Source organism: Rattus norvegicus, chromosome 8 (assembly GCF_021556685.1).
Source record: "Rattus norvegicus strain SHRSP/BbbUtx chromosome 8, alternate assembly SHRSP_T2T, whole genome shotgun sequence".
NCBI lineage: Eukaryota > Metazoa > Chordata > Mammalia > Rodentia > Muridae > Rattus > Rattus norvegicus.
Genome location: NC_141541.1, coordinates 71,182,606 through 71,190,949, shown reverse-complemented (window position 1 = coordinate 71,190,949; position 8,344 = coordinate 71,182,606). Strand labels below are relative to the sequence as shown.

The window sequence follows — 8,344 nt, the reverse complement described above, 5'->3', positions numbered from 1 at the left end:
TACTTCAAGCTCTTTGCCAGAGATCGATTATACTGTTGAGGTGCAGAGGTCACCCCACAAAACACACGAACACTAATCTCAGTCCGACAGGATGGTTTATTGGACACACACCCTAAGACTGATCTATCAGGGCTATAGTTCAGAATTTGGAGGCTGAGGTTACAGCCCCAAACATTTTTCTATGTCAGCTTATAAAAGCGAAAACCACAACAACCACAATGAGCTCATTCTCAAGTAGTGTAAGTGCTGCTGGTGGTCAGCCCTGACCCAAGTCACTTTAGATATATCAGTTCATATTGACCTTCAATTTGGTGGGTTCTATATGTGAAGCTTATAGTTGTAGAATTTCTTAAGATTAACAGACCTCATTTTTTCCCCATCTTTATTAACTTGAGTATTTCTTATTTACATTTTGATTGTTATTCCCCTTCCCGGTTTCACAGCCAACATCCCCTTAACCCCTCCCCCTCCCCTTGTGTATGGGTGTTCCCCTCCCCACCGTCCCCCCATTACCACCCTCCCCCCCAACAATCACGTTCACTGGGGGTTCAGTCTTGGCAGGACCAAGGGCTTCCCCTTCCACTGGTGCTCTTACTAGGCTATTCATTGCTACCTATGAGGTTGGAGCCCAGGGTCAGTCCATGTATAGTCTTTGGATGGTGGCTTAGTCCTGGAAGCTCTGGTTGCTTGGCATTGTTGTTCATATGGCGTCTCAAGCCCCTTCAAGCTCTTTCAGTCCTTTCTAAGATTCCTTCAACGGGGGTCCCGTTCTCAGTTCAGTGGTTTGCTGCTGGCATTCGCCTATGTATTTGCTGTATTCTGCCTGTGTCTCTCAGGAGAGATCAACATCCGGTTCCTGTCGGCCTGCACTTCTTTGCTTCATCCATCTTATCTAATTGGGTGACTGTATATGTATGGGCCACATGTGGGGCAGGTTCTGAATGGGTGTTCCTTCTGCCTCTCTTCTAAACTTTGCCTCCCTATTCCCTCCCAAGGTTATTCTTGTTCCACTTTTAAAGAAGGAGTGAAGCGTTCACATTTTGGTCATCCTTCTTGGGTTTCATGTGTTCTGTGCATCTAGGGTAATTCAAGCATTTGGGCTAATAGCCACTTATCAATGAGTGCATACCATGTGTGTTTTTCTGTGATTGGGTTACCTCCCTCAGGATGATATTTTCCAGTTCCATCCATTTGCCTATGAATTTCATAAAGTTATTGTTAAAAATATGGAACGCTTCACGAATTTGCGTGTCATCCTTGCACAGGGGCCATGCTAATCTTCTCTGTATCGTTCCAATTTTAGTATATGTGCTGCCGAAGCGAGCACAACAGAACTCATAATATATAGTACATAACAGGGTATGTGGTCACCATGACCTTGCTCTGAGTTGAGTCATTTCTCTGTGTCAATGACTGGCAGGCATATTACAGCAACAATCTGAAATAACTAGAAGGTATGGAAACAAAATGGCTGTAGCTATGCTGGGTGACAAGCTTTAACAACACTATGTTTATTAAGTTTAAAAGTTTTAAATATGAATGAGAAAGGAACAACAGCTGTTGAGAGACATTGAATAGTAGAAATATCCTGCTGAATTAAATCATCCTGTATATTTTCAAGATGTGTTAACCTCAGAATGGAAACGTGAATATGTGTTTTGTTGGGGAAGGGGTTTTGTCTTCGTTTCCACAGGAGAAAAAAAGCTGGGGATACTATCAAAATTAGTGAAGATTAGATTTGAACAGGAAAGACCTCCTGAGTAAGGGGAGACCATAGCTCATCAGATGGCTTGGTCGTTCAATCCAAACTATCATACAGACTAACAAATTCCCTTCATTTGATCAAATGTGAAAAAAATAAAAATAAGAAATAGAGACGTTAAATGTTTTAAGCAAATTCAAAGGATTACTACAGTTCTAAAGCTAAGATAAAATATTTGATCAGGGCAGTGGTAGCCCATGCCTTTAATCCCAGCAGAGACAGGTGGATTTCTATGTTAGCTGGTGTCTAAATTCTAACTTATAGTGAACAAGCTAGTGGTGGTTCATACCTTTAATGCCAGCACTTGGGAGGCACACAGCTTTGATCACAATACTTGAGAATCAGAGGCAGGCATATAAGAATTACAATGATTTAAATTTAAAAACTGCTTCCAAAAGGCAGGCTGAAACTCAAAGTGAGTGTCCTTTGTGACCTAACAATAAATACACTTAAACCTTGAAAAAATATACATATATATGTATATGTATATATGAAAACAGGTATATTTATCCAGTAGGGTATATTTATTTTCAATATTTCAATTTTTAAAAATTTTTCTATTATCAAAAATACTTTGTTTTGGGACAGTTATAACCTGCCAAAAAAGGGACACCTCTTCCAGTGTTAGAGTTAGGGCAGGGATTTGTTTTTATCTTTCTAGGGGAATTAGAGGCATCCAACTAAGTAATCTGGAGACTACTGGACAGTGAAATATCTGAAGAAAAGGGATGGATCATCAAGACAAAATGTCCCAAGAAAAAGAGTAAACTGGCCAAATGGTATCATTGCCCTCTGCAGACATAAGTGACAAACGGGCTTTATGTGGTCCCAATTCAAATAAAAACCAAAGCTGGCTTTGGGGTTGGAGCATGGCTCTCTCATTCTCTAAACCCACTCATGCTTGTTAAAGGAAAATCCAAAATCTCATCTCATATCAGAAGAGCCACCTGGACAGAAGAAAACAATAAGGGACTGACTATTCTATTGCCACTAATCTCTGACACGATAAATATTATCTCAAAGTCCATAAGACTATTGTGTATATATAAATTTTCTGTCATCACACAGAATATTAATTCTCGAAGTGATCTTCATCGAGCTTCCTGTACCTGTTTTCAGGTTCCAGTCTGAAGCAAGTAACTAGGAACACAGTTTGTGTACCTCAGATGTGGTCTTCAAACCTTTCTGAGATCTGCTGAATGTGGCATTTAAAATGTCTCGGTTTTCTACCATTCCTAACAGTAACCTATTAGGTCTCCAAGAAGATGATGGGGCCTCAAAATGACTAATCCACCTGGAGTGTGGGAACCTAACCGCTGGACAGAACTGCCCCAGGTCTCTTCAGCCACCAGGTTCTGTGCAAACAGAGAACACCTTTGGGTTGACTGCTAAGTTGACTGCTATGCTGTACCTGGCCAGGATTGCCCTAAGCTGACAAACACCACCCAAAGATCAGCTTTGGACTACAAACTACTCATGACAATCAAATTGCTGAGCTCATATGAGATTGACATGAACATTGTACAGAACTTTAAAGTCAAAAATACCTAAGACTGCCAAATACAACCATGCTAGACATTGTGGAAAGCTTGGTAGAAATAGCTTCATTATTATAATTAGTTTTACTGTGGTGGAGTTAGTTTAATCCTTTTTATTTAGACAAAAATGGGGGATATAGTAATAGTATAGAAATAATAAGAAAAAAGGATATATTATTGAATTTACTCTTATAGATCTTTATATATTGATGCAAAATTAAGGTTATATTTTGGTTACAGCATGCTCTGTATCAACTCCTTTTAAGGTATTGTATGTAATTCTTTTTTTTTTTTTTTTTTTTGGTTCTTTTTTTCGGAGCTGGGGACCGAACCCAGGGCCTTGCGCTTCCTAGGCAAGCGCTCTACCACTGAGCTAAGTCCCCAACCCCACTGAGCTAAGTCCCCAACCCCAATTCTTAAAAATGTAATGTGGGGGGGGGGTTGGGGATTTAGCTCAGTGGTAGAGCGCTTGCCTAGGAAGCGCAAGGCCCTGGGTTCGGTCCCCAGCTCCAAAAAAAAGAACCAAAAAAAAAAAAAATGTAATGTGAAATTCTCATCATTTCCAAAGCTACTAATAAAAATTGTTCAGGCCCATTAAGAAATACAAGTTAGTGGTCGATCACACTTGGGGTTTTGTTAAGTACTAGTTTATTCAACCACAGGTGTTTTCTAAGTTAATCATATAGTAAATAGCTAGAGACAATCATTTGCCTATTCAAATATACTGAGGTAGATAAGGAATCCTCAAAAGGCTCTGTAGACTATGGCATTTAAAGGCATTTTATTCACTTAAAACTTTTTTGACAATGAGACAGGTCAGCTCCTGGCAGTGCCCCCATTCTACTTCAAAGCAGATGATGAGCATCAGAGAACCTCCTTATGGAGTTTGCTTCAGTTGTTAAAAGCTGCCACTGGGCAAGAACCTATCCTTGCCTCAACTTCTAACCATATGCTCTATAAGCTGTGGACAAACAGGACAAACAAAAGTCAGCTCTGCCAGGACAATGTAGAGAAGTCCTTCATAATTCCTGTTTCACAGAAACGTCTATCAGACATTCTGGGCTAGTAAGCCAAAGAGATGGATGCTCTAACACCTCGGAGGAATCTTGGGTGACTGTCCAGGCAGACAGCAATCTTTGTCATTTCTAAAGGTTTGGAAGCTGCTTGCTCTGCACTCCCTGTTTATTCGGGTGATATTTATCTTTCTTGGGTCTCTGATGGGAGTGAGGACTAGATAGTTATAGTCTCACAGTTAAGTTTAAGTTGTTTAGCATTTAAGAACATATTTTAGAGTCTTAAAAGAAAAGGAAAAAGAAGTTGAGCTGGTGCCTAGCTCAATGCTTTACTCCCACTGGCTAGCATTCATAGTATTGGAAGATCCTCTACAGACCACTGAAGGAGAAAGTTAATTTATCAGTATCTCAAAGCTACAAATCCTGTGACCCACAGCAATGAGATATTCTGTGACAATGACCCCTGCCTGTGAGATATTCTGATACAATAGAGGCACAATTTGTAATTGGCTGTAAGACTCACTCTAAGAGATGGAGCCCGTACCTGACTCTGCTAAGGGGGCCAAGAACCTGAGACTAGATGGATCATGGGCCTAAGGGAAAACCTACTACTATTATTCTGTTAAAGGAACATAGCACTAAAATGACTCCTAATAACATTACTACACCCATAAATTAGTGCCTCACTCAACACACATTAGAGATGCTTCTTTTTGCAGTAGATGAAAATTTACACAGAGACTCACAATGAATACCCAACAGAGAGTGAAACACTTTGGAGCACAGACACCTAAATGGGATCTCTTCCTCATGTCCCTCCCCTCAAGGCTCAGGGAGCTGTGTGGAAGAGAAGAAGGAAGGATGGCAAAAGCCAGAGGTGATGGATGACTCCATGGAAACAGTATCTTTCCAGCACAACAGCACTAATGCACACATGGACTGGCAGAGACTGTGGTAGCAGGCACAAGACCTGCACAGGTTCAAGCCAGACAGGGTCCCAGCACTGAGAGGGGAAAGTGGACACAGGTTCCCATTATCTGCTATTGATATCCATATCCTAAACCAAGAAGTTATCTGCTATTGATACCCACTGGTAAAGAAAAAAAAATCTCTAATGGAGTCTCTCTGGACACATTAGCCACACTTCAGTTCAGGCCCCACGCCCAGGAATGGTCAACAATGGTCAACACAAAACCAACTCAATGTTGTTTTTGTAGACTTTTTGTCTCATTTTGCCTTGTGTAGAATTTTTTTGTCTTATTTGTTTTTTTTTTTTATTTTGATTCCCATTTTTCTGTTTTTTTGTGGGAGATTTTTTTTTAAATTTGTTTCTTTGTCTTGTTTTTATTTGAATATTTTTTAAGACAGAGAGAAAAAGAACATGAAGTTTGGTGGGTAGGGAGGTGGGAAGGATCCGGGAAGAATCAGGTGGTGTAAAAAACTTGATCAAAATACATTGCATGGGGGCTGGGGATTTAGCTCAGTGGTAGAGCGCTTGCCTAGGAAGCGCAAGGCCCTGGGTTTGGTCCCCAGCTCCAAAAAAAAGAACCAAAAAAAAAAAAAATACATTGCATGAATTTTTCGAAAGAAAGAAAGGAAGAAAGAAAGAAGGAAGGAAGAAAGAAGGAAGGAAGGAAGAGGACATCAGGTTTGACCGTGTAAAAGGAACTGTAGATTCTTTCTGAGGGTCTACAGCCTGCAGGAGTCTTCAGCAGGTTACTGCTCACTGAGGCACAGTGGCAAAGCTATGAGGCAGCAACTCAAGCCATGTAATTTCACTAACACCCACACAATATTATAGAGGAAAATTTTAAAGCAATAAAGAAAAGCCTAGATAATTACCATACATGTTTCTACAGACTTGAAACGGCAACAACTTGCCTGTAAACACCTCCCTTGAAGAATCAGTTAATAGGATATACGACACATAGCAAAAGAAACCATTAGCCACAAAGCCTTTAAGGAGAGACCACTGCTTCTTGTGAACCCGTGGCAAGTCCTGAAGGAAAGGATGAGGAAAGAAACATTGTTTTTTAAAATTGATCTCACTTTATGTGTTTATTGTCTTTATTCATTTGGAGTGCCATAGATCAAACCCAGGGCTTCAGAGATGCCAGGCAAGTGCTCTGCCACTGAGCTACGCTCCCAGACCAAAGTGACAACTTTCTAAAGGGGTAGGACAGAGTTAAATGTCTGTGAAATAGAAAGGGCCCTCCGCCTGGGCTGTCTTATCTGCATAATGGAGACATTGTTGTAACATTGTTCTGTTTTCATCTTGACCTCTTCCCTCTCCGCCTGCGGTAGAACATCTCTGCTCCCATTGGTTTATGTTGGGTGTCTGTGGAAGATGGAAGAAAACGAGAGGGGGAAATGGCGGAAGTAAAAGAGGCTAAAACCAAAGCCTATTAATAGGGTTTCATACCGATCACCCTTCAGAACCCCTAGAAACCCATTAAACATGGGCCTGAGTTGTTTTCATTGTTTCTTAAAGAGGGTATCTTATAATCTAGGGTAGCCTCAGATTCACTAGGTAGCCAAAGCTGCCCCTGAGCTCCTGACCCTCCTATCTTGTCTCCCAAGTGCGAGGGTAACAGGTCAGCACACCAGGCACCGGCGTGTAAAAACACTGGAGGAAGGATGCAAACCACATTTCCTGCTCATACAAAATCACCAGCACGAGATAAGCTTGCTGTGTGTGGGGTGGGAGGAAGATGAGACTACACAGATAAAAACCAACGCTTAGCACAACAGGTAGGTGATCAACATTTGTAGAAGATGACCTTGGAAGTTGTTTGGAGAAAACGTCACAGTAAGTATCAAGTGAAAAACAGGAGCTTCTGGCAGAGGAAGCACTGGGGCAGAAGGACTGGTGTGAGCATCCGTATGGGGATTAAGGAGAACTGCTGTCCCACATATGCAAATACAGGGGAGTGACTAGAAGAGGACAAGAGGGATGCCAAAGGAGGGACAAGCTGGATAGACCAGAAGAGCCCCCTCCAAACTCCCAGCTCCCCTGAGCACCTTCAGGTGAATGTCAGAGTTTTCAAATATGTAACTAACGGAACAATAGCTTGTTTAATCATTGGCCAGCATGTCTTCCTTCTATTATTTTGTAACTGAACAGGGTCAAGTAAAGGACAAATGTATTGATAAGACAGTGGGCAGGGCCTCACTGGAGTCTACAAATGCCAGTTAGCACTCACTGGCTCTACCCAATTTGGAGGAGTCTGGCCCACAGTTTTTACTTGCTTAGACCAAGCCAGTGCCAGGACCCTCCTCTAGGCCTGGAGAACTGCCTTTCTTTAGGCTGCCCAGGCACCCTCCAGCACTAGGACTTTCCAGTGACCTCTGAAGCTGGCCCTTCTGGGAGAAGGAAGTCATCCTGTCTTGAAAAGCCAGAGTCAGTTTCCCCAATACAGCGAAGGAACATAGTGGGTCCAGAGTTGTAGTTTCCTGGGCAAGCAATGGCTCACACTGTCCCAGACCAAAGTTAGGCAAGAAATACTAGACCTCAAAATGAGTGTCAGAGAAGTATAGATTACCATGTTCTATTGGGATTGGAGGAACTGAGTATTTCAGCAAAACCCAAATGAATCCATATGCTCAGAACTTTAGATTCAATTTTTAAAATTACATTTATTTATTCATCATTTATATCTGTATACATGTATATATGGTGGCCACACGCATGCATGGCACATGGAGGTTAAAGGTCAATTGTGGGAGTTAGTCTCTCCTGCTATGCAGGTCTCAGAAATCAAACTTAAGTTGTCAGGCTTAGCAGCAAGTGCCTTTACCCACTGAGCCATCTTGTTGGCCCATAGAACTTTTAACCCAGATTTCCTGTATGATTCCAGAAAGAAAAACACAATATCAAGCCACTCTCCTGGAAAATGGATGCTGAAGTCAATCTAACTTGCCCTGGAGAGATAATGAGACTTATACTTTGTGTCTAAATACTGCGGGAACAAATGCTTGTTGCTATGATGACTTAAGAGTGGGTGTAAAACATGATCAGACCTGCATTTGGA

At 41.5% G+C, this 8,344-nt stretch overlaps 1 non-coding gene across 1 annotated transcript; it reads right to left on the bottom strand.

Moving 5' to 3' along the window:
* Window positions 1-1,220: 1,220 nt before the first annotated feature.
* On the bottom strand, window positions 1,221-1,327 carry LOC120094554 (U6 spliceosomal RNA). Its single transcript, XR_015628276.1, has one exon. It is a non-coding gene; the product is annotated as a U6 spliceosomal RNA (small nuclear RNA).
* Between the last annotated feature and the right edge of the window lie 7,017 nt (window positions 1,328-8,344).